The 21544-nt window shown below is 35.4% G+C and overlaps 1 protein-coding gene across 1 annotated transcript in view; it reads right to left on the bottom strand.

The window, feature by feature from the left end:
• LOC145662871 (venom allergen 5-like) overlaps positions 1–6401 on the bottom strand; it is a 125923-nt gene extending 119522 nt beyond the window's left edge. The window contains exon 1 of the mRNA XM_081728833.1: positions 6267–6401. The gene's annotated coding sequence lies outside the window, so the exon portion shown is untranslated. The remainder of the gene's footprint in view (positions 1–6266) is intronic.
• Positions 6402–21544: the final 15143 nt, after the last annotated feature.

Below are 21544 nucleotides of genomic sequence, written 5' to 3'. Positions count from 1 at the left end.
GTTCAGGTATATTCGGAACATTGGCGTGCTACGTCACTTTGGGGCAACACAAGGCAAAGATGACAAGAAGACGCTGATGGCAGAGATCAATGAGGCAGTTCGGGGCATGTTCGCGGAGAAACAGCACACTGCTATCATTCACGATCGAACGTTGCGAATTTGGGCTAGGCAAACAGCTAATGAACTGGACCCTAACAAGAGTCTCAAGTTCAAGGCATCACCGTCGTGGGTGTACAGATTCAAGAAGCGCAACAACATCGTGGACCGTGCAATCACCCACAGGGTCGGCAGGACCTGGCAACTGAAAGAGTTGGACTTGCAGCAGCAGGCTGATGCTTTCGTATTAGCGACTCGCGAGCTCATTGCAAGCGAAAGCATCCCACCAACGCAGGTTGCCAATGCAGATCAGAGTAGCTTCAAGAAGTTGTTGCAGAGTACTCGCACTCTCCGTACCAAAGGAACAACAGTCGTGCGAGCGGTTGTGGGATCCATGAGCGCAACAACCCACAGCTACATGATCATGCCCGTGATCACCATGGCCGGAGAGATTCTGCGGCCGATGTATGTACTGGTGTCGGAACCAAGTGGAAAGTTTCCGGGAAACAAGCCTGCAGATCCACCGAACATCAAATCATTTGCTGGCAAAACGTCCAACATGAACAGGGACGACCTTAAGGACTTCTACGAGCAAGTGTTCTGGCCAAGCATGCCTGATGATCGGAAGAAGATCGTTTTGCTATTGGACTCGTGGACTCTGAACAAGGACGACAATCTATCGAACGCACTGAAGCCTGCCGACGTTGCGTTGCACAAGAGACTGATTCCTGGTGGTTGCACTGGAAAGATTCAGCCTTTAGATGTGCATTTCTTCCGTCAGTACAAGTCCTTTGTACGCTTTGTGACCGACACACTGGCCATGGACAGTGTCATGGATATCTGGCATCGCGATCGATTCCTGGCACTACAGTCGTTTTCACTCTACCAGTTCAGCGCACCCCGATTCAAGAACCTGATCCGGTACGCTTTCCACAAGGCTGGCTATCTGGACGAGGAGCCGGGAATGTGGATCTCTCCGCACGAGTACTGCTTTGACTCCCTCGACGAAGGTGACGTGTGCTTCACGTGCGGCGAACTACCGTTCGTCAAGTGTGCACACTGTGAGCGCACTCTTTGCATCTCTCATGCTCTGTTCGACGATTTGCACATTGATTGTACCCTTTAACTTACGCAAACAAGTGCTCAATCAGACAACGTCGATTCAAACGTCACAAACCTTGTGTTCTTCTTCGTTTCCTGTAACTCTCATAAACCCCATGTTAATGTTTGACGCTCCATAAGTCCTGAACGCGGCAACGTCTGACCGTCGCACTGTGTAGTTATCCTATTTAGGACTAGTGCTTTCCGAAAATGTATAGTTTAGCGTCAGACCGGCAGCAACGATGTGAAGTGTTACTTGTTAGATAGTAGACATACCGTAGAAATTACATATCCCATAGAGTTACCTACAAATCTTTCATTTTCACAATGGGATGTAGGAAACCAATTTTACTTGAATAAATTACAGAACCTTTCTTCTCAGCTATCGAATTTGACAGTGAACTCTACTATGCCAGCAGGGACGGCATTAAGGGTGGGCGAGGGTGGACGACCGCCCACCCGATGGATGGCCTCGCCCACCCATCCACCCACCCCAACAGAAGTAGAGTAATGAAGGTGACATCCTGTACTTCAAAAGCAATAGGTATTACTTTGGATTCTAATGAAAAAGGTTCTAGGACCCTGTTTAACTCTGCAATGAACAATGATTTTAAGACAGATACTTGTAGTAATACTTGTATAATGACGCCAAAAGTCGTGATTAATCTTTAACCCACAAATCGCCAGTGTATCACAGGTGTCACATTGATATCCTGTTGACCTTATAAAGTTAGTTTAAAATGTTTTACACAAATACCCATTGTACTTTATAAGCCACACACAAACCTTTGTAGCAAGCTTTGTTTCGTTCAATAATTACTCTGGTAAAATAGTAATTGTTCATGTACTAAATTAAAGTTGTAAACTACGTCTGTTCCTCGCTGAGTCACAGGTATCACATTGGGTTTCTAATGCATTCAAAAACGCCTTTTTTTTTTTGGACATTTCTGTTATCTAAGATCCTCATTTAGCGAACCATGAAAGTTTTGTTCATAAATTCTTACTTGAACAACGTTTGGGTTTTTGTGGGTTAAATTACGCGGGCTTTAAATTAAAGCATCTCGTGAACTACGAAACCATTTAAACTCATTTCGTAGGGTTGGAAAAAAATGTAAAAATAATCACTCGTAATTGCTGCAGACACATGAAACAAAAAAAAAAAAAACTTTTGTTAATATCTCTACTTGAATTTCAGTTATTGACATATACCTGATTTTTATTGTTTTATGTATTGTTGTATTGTTGTTACTGTAAATTTCCTTTTAGGAAAGAAAACTAAAATTTCTCCCCCCCACCTCTCCTCAAATATATGATACGAGGAATATGTGTTTATTATTCCTTGATATCCATTATTTGACATCACAATCCATGTAAAAATTCCTTTCTAATTCCAGTTTTTACTCCAGGCGGAAATAACACGAAAAAAATAAAACTTACATGGTGTGTCTAGTTTTAAAGGGGGATTTCCCCATCATTCCCAGATAATTCGCAAATTGCTGTGGAACAATAAAGTTAGCACGGCTAGAATTGCTAACATTGTTTCCCCTCGCATGATGTAAACGTAATTGGTAGCTTGTTCCATTGGACATGAGTATAGGTGACTTACTTTTATTCGAGCTCATTTAATTACACATTTCCGTATTTTGTTTCTACATTAGCAGTACAGGCTGCTCACGTTAATCCAAACCCACCGTAATCCAAACCCTGCGTTTGTCCGAATGATATTTAGCCGGCTGGGTTGATATTTTTAGACTGGTTGCTCAAACAGAAACAGTTGTTGTGAATTGTGACTAAATCAGGTCACTTTTCTTGAATACAAGACTGTTTCAAATGACTTTTGAATGCTTAACTACGGATACGGTACTGTACATATTTTAGATTAGAAATAGGCCTAAACCTTGACAAATATTTGTTTGTATTAACTGGATTTGTGGCTTTTGAGCACTTCCTTTTACGCTAAACAATTTAATAACCCGAACAGCTCAATAAAATATTCGGATTAACGCGAGCTTTCTGCTGTAATTATCGAAGATTATTACTGGTCCACATTTTGTCCGCACAGTTACCATGAAAATAAACAGATGCGAAATAATGTTGCTCCTATTGACCTTCAAGTGTCCCCGGTGAGTTCCGGATTCGATTCCCAGTGGGAACACAAGTGATTTGGATCCTACTCTAGGTCCCATTGTTAGGAGGTTATCATCGTTCCATGGAAGGCTATGGCAAACCGTCATGGTTCCCTTTGCCTAGGGAACTTCGGGCCAAAGATCGACCTTCGGACAGGACACTACATCATCATAATGACCTTCCACTAATCGGTCATCGCATCCTTTGTGTATTGCTGAGGTGTCGTCAGTGATACTACACAGAAAATGTCGGCTTCTAATGTACTATCTTCGTATGGTATTCAATATATAGTATTATTTATGGCATTAAGTATCTTCTGAACCGCTAACGAAATATTTTTTACCCGTTTATCTAAGGTTGCGGCTTGTGTGGCTATGAGGAGAACGTTTAGGGCAGTTGTTCGAACACTTGCTGAGATAAGCAATAAAAATCGCATCGCTCTTCTGAAGCAAGACGTCTATTGAGTGAAGTGAACTTTCAGTTTGTGTTCCAACTCAACTTGCTCACACTTTTTCTTGGAAAGTTGAAAAGATTGTCAGATTATCTACAAAATAAGGAGAGCACACTAGCTGATGCTGTTTTAGTTACGAAGGGCGTAGTGGATTATTTTACTGAAATTCGAAACACAGTCGAGGAGTTCGAAAAAATTTGAAATGAATCTTTGAGTCTTGTTGAAAGTAACGGTATATTTCTAACGGGTCCAATGTCCAGAACATGATCAATGCCCCATCATTTACGTCTGTATATTATGACTGAGCAAATATCGGTTGAGGAAGAAGATATCTAATCCCAAGAAGACTACAGATAGGATATTTCTTCCTGTACTTGACAGAATACTTGCAGAAATGAATAGGCGTTTTACAGAAAATACAGGTATTCTATGTGGGATAAGCAATTTTCACCCTATAAGTGAACACTTCCTCTCACTTGCACGTCATTATGGATAGTGTCGATAGTGTAGAGGTGGAATTGAAACGTCTCCCGAAAATTTTGCAAAATTACTTCCATTTCTCAGTTTACTGAACTAAATGGCCATAGATGCCGAAAGCCCAGAAATCTAAATCTAAATCAGTTTACTGAAGTAAGGGATAGTTTCAAAATTGCTTTCATGAAATTCACAAATTAGCCGTAATTGTTGTCACCATTCCTGTATATAGTTCACCATGTGAGCGATCCTTCTAGTGTCTTAGACGGGTTAAAACATATCTAAGAAATCAAATGGCAAACTGTCGGCAGATGCGGATCTGGAAGGTAAAAACTGGGGGGCAGCCACACCTCAGACTTTGATAGGTGTATTATGAGCTTACTATAAACTTCAAAAGATGTATAAATAATAGCTTAAATTATTTTTATTATTCAGAAAACTGGGCGGACTAAGCCTCTACGGCCCTGGGCTAGATCCGCCACTGACGGTCGCCTAAGCGATCTTTGCTTTTCTCTCAGTAGAAAGAAAACTTGTAATAAATATTGACGTAGAGGATGTGGTAAACGTATTCGATGCTGGACATAAAAATCGATGCATAGCTCTTCATTAAAGTGCAGGTATAAAAGTTTATTATAAGCTTGTTCGTATCATGTGATCAGCTCTTCATAGTTTAAAATACATTGTTCTTTATGTGGATCATGATGAAGTTTTGTTAATTGCTATTTACTTTTTTATCCAAATTATAATTGTTTTATTTATTTTTTATTTTTATTTTTATTTTATTTATTATTTATTTATTTTTTTGCTAACTTGAGTTTCAGTGTGAAAGATAAATGTGTAAGCTATGTTCAAACAATCATTGACGTCGAATTTCCCTATTTTTTTTTAGTAAGACAGGTCTTTGCTGTTGCATATAGAGATCACGTCAAAAAAATGTTTTACTTTACCTACTTATTGTGTATTTTATGTTATTAACGAAAGGTAGAGTATTATCTGTTAGTCTGTGCTTTTTGAACCTCCTTTCATTTCTATGAATTCATGAGCATTCTTGGAGGAAGAGGAGGTAAAGCTGTCTTGAACTTCATCAACTACACAATACATACCGTTGTTATTGTTTTTTTTTTTAAAAAAAAAACTGTAAATAGAGGTAGTGTATCTGCCACGCGGAATTCGGTAGGTCGAGCATATAGCCATGAACTCCCGCAGTCCCACCTAAGTCCTGCATTTCTTCAGTCCCACCAGGCGAATGCCGCAATTATACCTTCTATAAGGTCAAGACAGCTGTTTTCCAAATTCTTGTTCCTCCCCTATTTCCGTCTCAGCTTTAGCTAACTAAAGAGTATAAAAAATGAAACTTAATTATTGTCAAAAACATGTCTACATTGCCCAGTTCTCATTTTCATTGTCCGCCCACCCGACAACTAGGTCCGCTTCTTTCCGCCCACCCCATCAAGCGTTTCTGGCCCCGTTCCTGTATGCCAGTATGGACTCTCTTTGATACTCATATTACTTATAGCATTGGAATTATTTTTATACTAGTAGGATTTGTATTACTAATTCTTATTGTAGCTCTAGTAATTAAAATGTACAAACTGAATAAGATAATGACTGAACTAAATAATCATATTCACAGGCCTGAAAATGATTAAAGAAATATACAATGAAATACAATATTAAGTTATTAAAAGGTGAGTAGACTATGAATATAAATTTTGCGAAGCAAATTTTCAAGTAGAGTCTATTTCACAGCAGATTAACTAGGCAATAGGTATGCAAAGCATCCTTCAAAGAAACTAGTTAATTCAAAAAACGAAAAGGGGGGATATTTGGTTATTATTAAAATTATACTAAGTATATTTAAAAGAAGAGTCACTAAGTAACAACTTCATTTTCTGAATCTTTTTTTTCTTTCGCCTTTCTAGGTACGCTCAACAATGCAATCATATTATACTTTCGTCATCCCTATAATTACTATCTTAGCAATCATTTTAATAATTTTGTCATTTATAATACATACCTCCAAGTAACATGTATTCTGCTATAGCAAGGAACAGACGACGAAAAACACAAACTCTCATAGAACTAGTGAAATAAACGGAAGTACAGTGTTTTGCTTCATTCAGAGTGCGCAGTGTGACTTTTTTTCTTCCTTTCTTACAAACAGGATGCAGTGACATTAACGTGCATTTATTGTAATATTACTTTGTCAGCAGAATACTCGTGATACAATCAACATACATGTTATTGGTGACGGACAATGCTGGTGGTGGAACTTATATACATACATACGAGTTAAAAGAAAACTTTACATATACAGAGTGTTAAAAGATTAATGGACGAATTTAATTATTATTTTCTTTTCATGCATATGCAGGTGGACAGTAATCCTTTTTTTCTTCTTTTGGCACATAGAATTGTGCTCAAAATTTCAAGGCAAGGGTAATGTAAAGTACCCAAAATCCTCACATGTATACCTATTTTGTAAGTTTATTTTGTTTATTGTAAAACAAGAAAGCGATACTCAAACTGTTTAGAAAAATAAAAACAGATAACGTAGGCATCACACCACAATTATGACTCTGCCTAAGAGCATCTCTGCATATAGCGGTCATCTGTGCAATTTTTTGTCAATGAGCGGTCTCAAAGCCCAAATGGGATCGAAATCTCCGAGAGAGGGGAACATAAAAACTTTCTTATGATTAGACTTCGGATCGATATGCACTAAAAGACGGCAAAATATGTGCTAAAATCACGAAAATATGCATTGAAAATATGCAAATGTGCATTAAAATTTGTAAATATGCACCAATCAAAAGCTAAAGTTAAATGAGGAATTTTATTATCTTCAGAGAAAAAAGTTGTATTATTTGAACTATATATAATTGGTGTATAAATTTGATGCATCCATCTAAAATACACATTTATTTAGTTTTCAGTGTTTTCTGGCAAAAACCTGCATTCATCTATCAAAACGTTACTGTACATCGAAAATGTTCCTTCCGTGTCACGGGTTAAAGGACAGTATTTCATAGAAGCAATGTAAATTGCTGATAAATCTGAGATTCATGAGTCGTTGTTCCCAGGAACACTTTACTTACATTAGACAATAATTTTATACCAGGATTTCTCGCGTCTATTGACCGTTTTGAAGAAATACTTGTGAGATTTGTCTTGGTGGCAACTGTTTCGTTATTAAATCAAACAACTCAAATGCACTACACTATCCTAATCTTCGCTCTTCTCATCTCGTTATGATTTTTGAAATTGAACTGTAATGAGTATTGATACATGCAAGGTCGCTTTTAATGTTTTCAGCTCCGCAAGCGTCCAGGGCTTCTTGAATACACTTGGTTTCTTCGAGTTCAAACAGCTCACAGTCAGTATGTGAAATTAAAATACATCTACGTATATACAGGGTTTTCATAAACTATGGACGGATTTAATTTGCTTATAATTTTCATAAAAATGCTCATATTGAAATCAAATAAAGTGCAAACGGTAGCGGAATGATTAAATTTTTACCTGTAATCTGCACCAGCTCAGTTCATTCACCGCCACACCTCCAACTGGGCGCCATTTACGTCCACACATTCGCATAGGCGGCGCTGGAATCCAACTGCTTGAGCATGGCGTCACAGAAGTTGAACCGGATGTCCAAATCTTCATCATGCAGATCCTGGACTATCTTGATTTTGTAACCTTTGGCCTTGATCGTCTTCTTGGCTATCTTAAACACGGTTGTCTGTGGAATTCCGAGTTCCATGGACCGTCTAGGAATCGACTTCTGTGGGCTGTTGATGATGCTTTTCCTTACCCTGCTCACTGTTGCAGGCGATGTTGGCGGCCTCCCACTGAGCATTTTTATGAAAATTATAAGCAAATTAAATCCTTCCAGACTTTATGAAAACCCTGTATATATATATTAATTTACAAATAAAAAAGAGTGGGCCAATTATCTGTCAATAAAGAATAAATATACTCAGAGAAGTAATTGAACATTTCTGGCATAATAAAGCCTGCCTAGCGAAATTGAACAGGACCCGCAAAAATTTCCGTTAAAGATTTTAAAGTTAACGAAGATATATCAATGAAAAAAATAAATAAGGTACCTACATATAATGGACATAGTGAGATAAAGTAAAATATTGTACATAGGCCTACCGTATTCAATTACAGTATTTACAAAAATTGTATTTATGCTACGAGTTAATAGACATAAAACTTACAGTGAACAAAATGAAGCCTACATTCGGTTTCAAAGATCATGACAAAAAGTATATGCTATGCCCTTTTCAACGCTCATCCATCTACTTTTGATCTATTGGGTATATTATGCTCCTTGTTCCATGTCTCTAGACCAACTAGAGAACGAGTTATTGGTATTTGGATATTACTATGTAAATTGCACTTTGTTCAAAAAGTCGCATGGTATTTATGGCCTTATACGGCGGTAGACTAAAGGTTAAATGTGTAGGGTAACAAGAAAACGAAGACTTTTACAGACAACATAGTTCATATACCTAACCTCTCAAAGAATGTGTAAACTTTTTTTCTAAATGCTGCATTTCAGAACTTAAAAATTTCCGTTAAAAAGTATATTTTAACATACGTTTTTCTCAACACAGGTTCCACCTAATCAAGATAATTTAACCATCTTTTTTAGCTTTAAATTCATGAAACCATGAAATATTTGTTTAAAATAAATTTATGTTTAATAAGGGGCCCGTTGAAGGCAGTTTTTACTTTATTAAAAGCATGTTTCACAAACCTTACGTTCTTGTTTAAATGAAGATAAATCAACTTGAAATTACTTTTAGTATCCAATTATGTGTAAATCCTAGAACATTTTCTTCTAGCGTAACATTGTCCGTTTCTAACAGCAATAATTTACAATGTATAATATTGATATTTTAAATGGAATAAAATAATTTGAGTGAGGCATGGAACATGAATAGGAAGAAGGTAAAATTATCGTACACATAACAGAAGACTTAATAGGAAAGTTTCGTTTCGAGAGGCCGAGGTACGTATAAAAGCAACACAAGCTTATATTTAAATACTACATGAACTCAAAGAAAAACTTTGGAGGTTATCTCCTTATCTCAGAAAGTAACTGCTGCGACAAGAAAAGCAAATATTTTAATTAATTTAGAACTCATTTTCAAAAGGGTTGTTTATTTCTTCCCGAAATACATTTTTCAATGGTTTCTAAACTCCTTACCAGACTTGAAACTGATATGAAAATATAAGAAGGCTAAAAAAGAGAGCGCTGCTGAAGCTTGAGATTTTGCTGTTGAACAAAACAGAAATGTCTTCTTCTGAAAACAAGCTTACTTTGAAAATATTACTTGTTTAACATACACTTTGCAAAATATACTTTCTTCTTGAATTGTTAACATCTTTCAGCTTCAATTAATTCTTTTAAAAAGATAAGTTGTAGAAGATTTTTCGGGAACATTTAGTTGTAATGTGACATCTTTATCCAATTTTTGTCAATTTTTGTCCACCCAAGAAAAAATTGTACCATTCAAATGAACAAAGGAGGGCCATTTCAAAATTTCGGCCACTTCGATCACCTACAGTGCGACATCTTCAAATTTGAATTTTAATTAGCTCAGAATTTTGTTCATTTTTGTCCACCTAAGAAACATATTTATAACATTCAAATTAACAAAGGAGGGCCATTTCAAGTTTCGGCCACTTGGATCGCCTGTAGTGCGACATCTCCAGATTCGAATTTTAACTAGCTAAGAATTCTATCCAACTTTTGTCTATTTTGTTCGGCCAAGAACAAATTTTGTACCATTCAAATAAACAAGGGGAGGCCATTTTAAATTTGGTCACTTCGATTACCTGTAGTGCGATAGCTTCAAATTCGACTTTTAACTAGCACAGAATTATGTCCAATTTTTGTGCATTTTTCTCCACCCAAGAAAAAATGTACCATTCAAATAAACGAGGGAGAGCCATTTCGATCACCTGTAGTGCGACATCTTCAAATTCGAATTTTAACTGGCTTAGAATTTTGTCCAATTTTTGGCCACTTTTGTCCACCCAAGAAAAATTTGTACCACAAACGAGAGAGAGAGCCATTTCAAAATAAACGCCATTTCGATCCCTGTAGTGCGACATCCTTAAATTTGAATTTTAACTAGCTCAGAATTTTGTCCAGCTGTTTGTCCAAGAAAAACTTCTATGCCATTCAAATAAACGAGGGAGAGCCATTTTAAAATTTGGCCACATCGATCACCTGTTGTGCTACATGTTTAAATTCGAATTTTAACAAGCTTAAAATTTTGTTCAATTTTTGTGCATTCATGTACCACCAACAAAACACTTTGTACCATTAAAATAAGCGAGAGAGGGCCATTTTAAAAAATGACCAGTTCGATTAGCTGTAGTGCAACATTTCCAAATTAGAATTTTAATTAGCTCAGAATTTTGTTTAATTTTGGTATATTTTTGTACCATCAAAAGATTTGTACCATTCAAATTAACAAAGGGAGGCCATTTTAAAATTTTCGCCACTTCGATCACCAGTAATGTGGCATTTTTAAATTCGAATTCTAACTAGCTTAGAATTTTCCCTATCTTTTGAAGGTTTTGGTACCAGCAAGATAGTTGAAATTCGAATTTGAAAATGTCTCGCTACAGGTGGCTCATGAGGCCAATTTTTAAGTGACCGTCCCTGGTTTATTTCAATGGTACAGAATGTCTTCTTGGTGTTACAGAAATGTTCAAAAATTTGACACAATTCTGAGCTAATTAAAATTCGAATTTCAAGATGTCGCACTAGAAGTTGCCAAATTTTGGAATGGAACTTCCTCGTTTATTGAATGGTACAATTTTTTCTTCGGTGGACAAAAGTCAGACAAGATTTTGATCTAATTAAAATTCAAGTTTGAAGATGTTGCATTACAGGTGATCGCAGTGGATGAATTTTCAAATGATCCTCCGTCGTTTATTTGAATGGTACAAATTTCTTTCTTGGATTGACAACAATGGACAAGAATTGGAAAAGATTCTGAGCTAGTTAAATTCAAATTTGAATACGGCGTGCTACAGGTGGCCAAATTTTGAAATGGACTCCCTCGTTTATTTGAATGGTACAAAATTTGCTCTTGGGTGGACAAAATGGACAAAAATTTGACAAAATTCTGAGCCAGTTAAAATTCGAATTTAACGATGTAATACAGGTGATCGAAGTGACCAAACTTTGAAATCGCCTTTCCTCATTTATTTGAATCGTACAAAATTTGTTTGTTCTTGTGTGGAAAAAATAGACACATTTGGACAAAATTCTGAGCTAATTAAAATTCAAATTTGAAGATGTTGCACTAGAACTAAATGGGTTCAGATTTTTCTTGTGGTATTCTTATGCTGACACAGGATCACATAATTTAAAATCCACACACACACAATAGTAGCAACTTTAACTTTCGAGATGGGTGACGTGGAAATTTTGTTGTACAAGATTTGACACTGTTATTTGAATCTTTTTCGAAAAAGGTGGTAGTTATGCATCATTGCAGGGAGGATAAATCAGCCACCCATTTCTTATTCTCCTTTCACATGACCTTGGAAGATATTATAAACCAACAACAATAAGGATTTTAAAGATATTGAGTCTGTTTATATTAGAAACTTGAAATTCCATTTAAGAGGAAAGTTGTTGGACGTTAAAATTATCAATTTAGTTGTTCCTTTAACCCTTTAAGTCATTTACAACCATTTGGATACAAAGTTTTCGTAGGCTTCTATTATTTTAACGAAATACTTGATTGACATTTTTGCACATTGTGTCCCTCAAACATCAGCAGGAAATGTGTCCAAATGGTGTTCTCTGAAAACGGAAGACTAAATGTAACTGTCTAATCTTCAAAGAATGTTCTTTAGATTGACTCGGCATAATCGTATTATTATTCATTGAAATGACAAGTACCCAGTGAAGCTGAACATTTATTATTTTATTATTATTATTATTATTATTATTATTATTATTATTATTATTATTATTATTATTATTAGTAGTAGTAGTAGTAGTAGTAGTAGTAGTAGTAGTAGTAGTATAAGCGTACTTTTGAACTTGCACCGCGTAGTTACTGCATAATATGTAATTATTTCTGTAATTTTTCCTGTATTGTATGATATTTCGTTTATTAATGAGCACTAATTTGTCACCAGGTCGTCGAATAAATTAATTTCAGCGTAGACTTTGGTGTAAATAACCTGACAGACAGAAGCCGATCGTTCGAAAGAGCAGAACTGAACTTAGTAAGATTTGAGTTTTAGTTTCAGGTGCCAGGTTAGTGTAGCGGTAGCGTGCTTTACTCAAGAATAGTAAAGATTCAAAACGTAGGATCAAATCCTTGTCAAGCCTAGAGTTTTTTCACAAAGTAGTCGTGAAGAATGAAAGAGTGACTTCTCATACTAAATGAGCAATCCGTAAGAATTTAGAATCAAACACTGCATCATGATTGAGACAATTAACAAATGTTGGTTGGGAAGGGCAAATAATCACTACAGGGGTACTTGGACACTTAATTGGTCTGTAGTATAAACTTTTCATGTTACTGTTCATAGAAAGAAACACTATACCTTTTATTAAATACGTTTCGGGTAGAGTAATCGTTGGTGTATTTGTACCGTCCTCGACTTGAAAGCGCAAAATCTCGGTTCGAATCCCCTTCAGGTAGTATCTTTTTTCATAAAATATTCGCCACCAGTCTTGGTTGGAGAAGTTACAAGGCACCAATAGCGATAATCCGAATAAACAGGATGTGCGTTCTTCATCATACAGAGTAATTATAAATACTTTCTGTATTTCTATTCGTCTTTCTTTCTCTGTCTCTTCATACATCTGTGTTGACATTTCCTTAACATGTATTGCATCTTTCTCTTTTCTCTTTCTCTCTCTCTCTCACACACACAAAAAATACTCACTTCATGTCAAGGAAATAAATATCCCTCTTCTTCCTGTGGGTCACCGACTCCCAATCGAATCAGCGTGTCAGTGTGATGACCCGCTTCAGCTCTAGCGTTTTCACTCTACCATTGTGAATTACGTTATATTCGCAATAAGTGAAATTGAGAGTCGATTTCGGAACAAATGTTCAGAAATAACTAGAAAATACCCATTTTTCGTCATTTCAAGAGATTTTATTTATATTAATTTCACATAAAATTCGTTTCCATCCTATAGTTCAATTTGTTTTATCCACGTATGAAATTCGAAATATGCAAGATTTCCTACGTCTATAAGGGACATCCAATTTTCTTTTTAAACATTAGTAACTTTTCATTCATACAATTCTGTCTTTTAGTCTATACTATATCTGATTGAAATTTAGCTGTATAATAGCACTCATTCAATTTTTCTTCTTATTTTCTATCTTTCTCCTTTTTTTATTTTGCATTAGTAGCCTGGAATGGAAGATATGATTTACGCTATCTACTAGGTTTATTCAAATGTATTTCAGATATGTAAGTTTAATGAACATTACCGAATATGCAACCGAACCACGCGGAAAGACACGGTGTGTGTTAAACTTTTGTCATGATACTGTTTCGGAACTCTACAGTTTCACCGGAAATTGAGTATTTAATTTGGCCACCAATTTCCGTATTCATTTTGCAAGTACCTTGATGAATTTTTCAAGCATTGTCTATGCATTCGAGAATGCTTGAGCTATATATTCTATGTATTTCTTTAAAAATATTAAAAACCAAACCTTTTTTCTATATTATTGTTGGATTTCTGGAACCGGAATTTTATGTTAGCTTTATATTTTACTACGTTTATATCCAATATTTTTATATGTGCTGCCTTTTGATTTCCTTCTTCTATCTCCGTTTCTCTCTCTGTCTCACCTTCGTATCTCTAATAGAAATCTATTGGTTTTAATTTTATCTACATTAACTTATGATTCTCGTTTCGTCTCATTTATATCCTTTCACTTTATTCTTATTAATACATGTACATTTAAAAATTGGAATTGTGCTCATGTTTTGCTGATTTCAATATGAGAGGAAAAGAGGAGAGGGGTTCTCTTTACCAAACACGATTATGGGATAAGAAGCTCTATATTGGATGGCCTAGCTGCAAGGTGTTAGCTGTCGCTGTTTTATGCGGAGTGTATAAATTCAGTAATTCACCATGAATAGAGTCTATAGAAGTATTTTCGTAACGACAAAATAACATGAGAAATGAAATCCCTTTTAACAAACTTAATATTTGAGATTCGACAAACTGTATTCTTTCCGGACCGACTACCTCGAAATCCCGGTAGCCAGAATTAGCCCAAGATTGGGGACTTATATTTTAAAAGAATGACAATCTCAGCAAAATGCAGATGTCTTTTAGCCTGAGAGAATAAAAGGAATTAAATCTCTCATTTCCAGATTTAATAGTCATGTAGTTCTGAATCTATGTGAATGTTATTGACAAAAGTTACAACAACGAATTTTGATTATTTTGTAGAACATTCCACTTTAGCATCGCAGGTATTTCATCTTAAAAATTTGCTTAGTTGTGAAAAATTACAGAGTATACTGCCATACTACATAAAGTATGTGTACTGTGGTTGATTTCTGATGATAATCAGGAACCGAGGTGAAGTATAAAATATATTAATAGTTTTCTATTAAGGGGAAATATACTTATTTTTATCAATTTTTGGCTTAAATTGTTTGTTCGGGTTAAACCCCATACCCTCAACCTTGGGTACGGAAATGGAAGAACACATTTTGATGTTGATTGTTGATTCAAGCACATTCCATATACTAAATTTTCGATATCGATCTAAGGAAAGGGAGAGGAGGTAATATTTGACCCTAAGACTTGCGAAAGATGAAATAATAAAAGTTAATTATTTACAATAATGTCTTCCAATGACAATTCCTTTATTACTATAAACTGCAATGTAAATAAATCCATATGCAAATTAACTATATACTGTATTTTGTTAGGTGCCAAAACGTTTGATCCTGAAAAAAAAGAAACAAAAAAGTACCTGTCATAATCAAGTGCTTCGACCTTTGACCTAGAATTTTTTTATAAGAAAGCTTTTTGTTCCTGTGTATCTTGGAGATTTCCATCCCTTTTAGCCTTTGAGACCGTTCATTGAAAAAAGTTCACACATGATCACTATATGCAGACATGCTCTTACACAGACAGAGATTTTGAAAACTAAACAATTGTTCAATATTATTATTATTATTATTTTATTATTATTTTTTTATTATTATTATTATTATTATTATTATTATAACAATTAGGTTTGTAACTAGGTTCCCATCTCGTTATCTTGCATCGGAGGCCGCAATTCTGCTATGCCAATGGTGTCCCTTAGTCTGTGTTTGTCTCTCCGCTTTTTGTAGATGTTTGTTGTTGTGCTGTTAGGCTTTTCTATTAAACCTTTACATTATGTAACTTTTTCTTTTTTACGAGTTTTTTTGAAAAAGGAAAGAAACTGCTTTCCTCTTATATCTATTTCTTACCATTCATCTTATTTGAACTTCTTAAGTAGGATCATTTTGTAACTTTTATGTCATCCATTTCCCTCACAATAAAAAAAATCCGTCATTCTTAACATTTTATTTTATTCTCTTATTTTCAGTTTACCACACTGATATATTTGTAACAAATTTGAGATTTGGTTTAACGATTTTCTAATTCTCAACGAACCCAACGACCGTCGTTTTTGGTTGCCTACTATTGCAGGAAAAGAATTGCACGTGGTAATGCACTTTTGGAGAAGTCCATACGTTTGTTTAAAAAATTAAGTTCTTTCTGAAGTCCTTGTTCAGTACTTCGCCTCTTTAGTGTCAAAAAATACTAAATTCTCAAATATTGTTTTGAAAATATGCTAAACGCCAAGTTTGCTGCCAAAACATGCTATGAACCAACTAAACCGTTTCATTACCATAACTTCTATATCTTTGACAGTTTAAATTTTGCCAGCATAATCCTTTTTTCTAGAGTCTATAAGTAGTTTTTTTTTAATATTTGCGATAACGTCTTAATGTAAAAAGATATAGGGCCTTATGCAGAGTCCTTTTGACGTCTGATTAACGCCATACTACGAGATTGACTAATAGAAACTTATCAAAATTGTATTCAGAGTCTGTGATTAGGACGTAGTATTTGACGAAGTTAATCACATGTGACTAATTAATCTAGAGCAGAGGCTAATCTTTTACCCACGGTTTAGCGTTTGAAACAACATTTCGTATTTCGTATTTAATATATTTTCATTTTTACAGACTACGCATGCGCTGATCTACTTTTCCGTAGTTGCCACATTTATATATCTATTCCGATGAATTAGGGTTATATAAGTTAATCATACCGAAATCATCATTTTAGTTATACTCAAAGTTGACTCTGAATACCAAAAAGTGCACCTTCCTTAGTAAAGGGTTAGTATTTTTACTAACTAGTCTGAGACTAACCCTCGATTAACGAATCCTCTCTGAATACCGTCCATAGTTTTTTTTACCCTTTCTAAAATATTCTACCAAACGAATTTAGCATGTTTTGGAAATAAACTCCTCAATTGTTGAAAATTACAATTCCTTGAAGATTTGCATATAAATACGGCGTCTGGTTTCATAAAGCCGTGGGTAAAAGTGAGGAGGAATGAGGGACGACGCCACTACACCGCTTCCAAAAAATCTATGGCGTCCCTCAATTCTCAAAAATATATAGTGGGCAAAGGCGACGACCTAAATGGGGTACGATGTTACGTCATCTGTCCCCTACCTTTTCAAATCCACTTTTACCACTGATAAAAAGTAGTGCAAGACACCCACAGCAACATGTGCTAGGTAGTTGGTAGAAAGCACCATTGCTATCTAACGGAGTCAGAGTAAAGGAACGCTAGTAGTCCCACGTTATAGCACGCGGAAGCAGGCGCGTCAACGTCTGTGGATATGCGTGTAACCCAGTGTAGCGAAAAGTGTAGGTTTTCATTATGATACGAGTTTCATACCAGTTGTCATGGTTTCAAACCGCTAACACTCCACTCCTGTACACTGTGCAGAAATACACCGCCAATGGAAAATACTAGGAATTTAATAGAAACGAAACGAAATTTGTGAGTTTTACGTCCCGCGGGAAGTACTTAATAGTCATCTTTCTTCTGCACTCATTTCATTCGTCGTAAAGCACTTGTAATGGTTTTAAATTACTAACCATACACTTGTAAATCTCAAATATAGGTGTAATACTTTGTATTTAATTCTGTCGGCTGCAGAAATTTTGGAGCAGTTTTACTATGCGGGTGTAACGTACTCTGTTCGTTACATGTGGTTTAATGTAAGCTCATAGTGAATTAATTTATTTATACTTTTCATATTTTATAATTAAATTATACTTTAATTAATTGCATATATATATATATATATATATATATATATATATATATATATATATATATATATATATATATATATATATATATACAGGGTGCGGCACGTAAAACCGGCCCGTCGTAATATTCTGGTATATTGTGTTTTTGGCAACACTTAAATAATCTACCTTCCTACCAAGAGATGGCGTGTTGAGGTCGGGTCGACTTACGTGACCTGCAGCAGTCACGTGCAGCCGCAGCCAGTGAAACTTGTCGAAACCAGTTGAGAAAAAGGCCTCGTTGTGTTAAGCCGGGTGAGTGTCAGTGTGTGATAATGCCGTATTCGATACCCGAGCGTGTTGCCATTGTTGAAGAGTTCATTCTCACTGGATTTTTTGTGAAAACAAAGAATTTGTTTCGGGAGAAATTTCCAGGACGTTCTGTGCCAGCAAAAAGCACCATTCAGGAATTGATTGAAAAATGGCGGCGTACAGGATCGGTTCAAAATGCTCCCAGGAACAGACGACCATCTGTCTGCACACCTGAATTAAAGATGCAGGGGGAGGAGATAATGACAAGAAGTCCTCGAAAGTCAACCTTATACACACTTGACCGAAGAGGAGCGTCAGTTATGTTACTTTCAGCAGGACGGTGCAACATGCCAAACATCAGCTGCATCATTGTCCCTTGTGCATGAGATGTTTACACCAGAGAGGACAATCAGCAAAGGCTTGTGGCCTCCTCGGTCACCAGACTTGTCCACGTGTGACTTTTACTTATGGGGACTGTTAAAGGGAAGAGTATACGAAACAAATCCACACACAATTGAAGAACTCAAGACCAAGATCCAGGATGTCACCAATAACATTACAACACAAGAACTGACAAGGGTATATATGAATCTCCTCAATTGTGCTCACATGTGTGTTGAAGTGGGCGGAGGACACTTTCAGCACCTGCTGTGAATCCTGCTGTGAAGGTGAGTAGTCATATTCAATACATTACATTTCATTTATGTGTTGTAGTTAATCATATTCAATACATTACATTTCATTTTATGTGTTCACTTTACGGGCCGGTTTTACGTGCCGCACCCTGTATATATATATATATGTTCTATGTTGATTGCTAGTTTGTTGCAATAGCTGTGTTGCGTGGGTGGATTTGTTTATTTTTCTTTTTATATTTAAATTAATGTTTATAGAATAAGAATTTGCAGAAGCAAGGGAAGGTGCGCAACGAAGCTAGTTCACAGAATAAAATTAGTTATACTTATATTTGTTGTTTCTTAATTTATAGCTTCCTTTTTTTAATATTTTACGTTATATATATATATATATATATATATATATATATATATATATATATATATATATATATATATATATATATATGTACTTATCTAGTTGTTATTAAAAGGTTTATATGGAGTTTTACCGAACTTTTTGTTAAGCAAATAGAGAAAAAATTCTCAGTATTAAATTTTTATGCGGTGATTTAACTGCGTGTATACTGTGTACTGAAAAAAAATGGAAATTCAACATGTTAGTGTAACATTCTCTACAAAATTTAAATAAATCTCAATGCATCAGTGTAAATTTAAACAATATCAAGAAAGTTTTAAGTTCTGGAGTAAACCTACAATTAATGACATTGAAGCTAACATAAATCGTCTCCGCAAAGGATATGATAATGAAAATATTTAAAATGGAACGATACTCACATGGTTCTATGCTTTGTTAGCGAAAAGTTTTGTGCGGTAACTGACGTGTTGGCTTTGTAGCTTTGAAGATGCAACTCAGGCAATGTTATAAATCTTATGCATGTTCCTGACTCTACAAATACACAGGATATTGACGGAATTTACATGAAAACGAATTCTTCGTCCGAATAATGAAACTATTAAAACGAGAATCCAGTAAACCTTCGTCACATGTTTGTGAAGGTCAACCTAATCATTAACGAACGAACTTATACTTCAGGATAATAAATCCATAGTTTATTAATATTAAGCTCGACTGACTATCAAATATCAACAAAATTAATAGTAAAATATTGTAATTTCGCCAATGTTTGAAATAGTCATATTAATTTTAAGTATGTTTGAGTGGTGCCTTACGTACTGTAACATGCTTAGATAAATCTTTATAATCGGAGGAAACCTTTCCAGGGGTGCCTGGCCCCTTAACTGTTCAGCTTAGCCCTCTCAACATGTAAGTTTATCTCTCTCTCTTTCTCTCTGTTCTGACGGATGTTTAATATCTAGCTCCAAATTACGGTAGTATCTTAGTTATTCTCGTACCTGTTAGTAACATAAAGGAATGTTCAAAATATAAAAAGAAGTTCATATTATTACATAAGTTAATTATATATATTATTAATTATATTTATTATATGTGGTATTATTCTCTCACAGAAAAGTAATGTTCGCCGGGTGAATTGCAACATTGTTACTTCAAGGTGAGGTATGTCTGGGCTAATAAACTGTCGGCCCGTGTCCAGTCAAGGTTGGCATTAACTGATGTAAACATAATTTTCTCCTACATAGTACAGTGAAGTCTGTCAAAGTTAAATCAATCTTAATTATCTATTGTAAGCAAATGTAATGTCCACGTGAATCTATTTAATGTCTATTTTGTCAATCCACGTCCACTTGTCCATCCTGTGCATGAATATCCACCCGTGAGGGAACGAAGTTAGAGTTTCGCTAACCTAATAGTGTGTTACTGTGGTTTTCCTCTCGAGTGTTTTGACAATTCACGACATCGTCAAAGCCTGATTCTCAAAATTTTTCTTTTAAAATTGCTAAACGGGATTCTGAGCATGTGGAAGTTGTATTTAATATTTCAAATGTGTCTAATTTGACTTTGTTATAATAGGGCTGAAGTTAAAGTGCGCTCATGTTTGGAAGCTGAAAACAGTGAAAAGTAAGTTAGAATTCCTGCTATTTTTCTTTAGTTGTTAGGGGCACCTGAACGGAGTCAGGAAACAGTTGCACTTCTGCTGACGGACGTCTGTGCGAAAAAAAAAAAAAACGTAAAATTATTATGTTTACTGTTTAATATATGTAATGTGAAACATAGTACAAGGTTTATCAGTGTTTATCTTAAACATTTACGCAACAAAAGATTGTCAAGCAGTCGATTGTAGCAATAGAATTCGAAATTACAAATCCAGTGTTTCACTGAGTGACAGTGAGTGGTTGGAGAATTAACCGAATTTTTAGTCAGAGTTCAATTACTTCATTATTTGAAACTGTTCTTGTGGAATCTACATTGTATTCAGGAAGATTTTTGGTGGTAATTCTGTAAGTGCTAACAAAAGTTAATTAAGACGGTTTTAAGTAAGCATATAATAATTCGAATTGTAACTTGAATTTTTTCCTTACAATTGGACATTCCGAGAAATTTTAAAGTTTATTGTAATGTTCAGCTCTGTCGTAAGAGTGTGATACTAAATAGTAAATTCTTTGTTAAATAATTAGTATTTTGAAAATTAAAAAAAAAATATTTAAAAATTTAAAACCAATATCAATACAAGGTAATTAAATTTAATAATTAGAAAGTGAATGTGTTATCTTTTACTCCTTCGTCTGAACTACATCCTCCTGAGGGAAAATTCTGGTTCTAAAATTCCGTTGTGCAAATCATTATCTTGGCCTTCTATCGGAGTTGCCAGGACTCCGAGTCAGGGGTTGATAAGTTTGTTTAAAAAGGAAGTGGTCGTTAGGTAGTAGCAAATTATATTTTATTTTAGACTGTTGGTTAATTCAGTTTTTGACGACCTAGCCAGGATTTTGCCGACGCGACGTTAGAATTGTGGTAGGAGAAAGTAAGAACAGAGAGGAGAACATGAGACTTGGCCGGTTCGATGCCGTATACCGGTGGTATTGGTTCCTCTGAGGGACATTTGGTCGTGTTTGACACACACACATATATATATA

Source organism: Thermobia domestica, chromosome 1, assembly GCF_964235325.1.
Source record: "Thermobia domestica chromosome 1, izTheDome1.hap1.1, whole genome shotgun sequence".
Lineage (NCBI taxonomy): Eukaryota > Metazoa > Arthropoda > Insecta > Zygentoma > Lepismatidae > Thermobia > Thermobia domestica.
The sequence above is the reverse complement of the archived record's forward strand: the minus strand, read 5'-3'. Positions and strand labels throughout refer to the sequence as shown.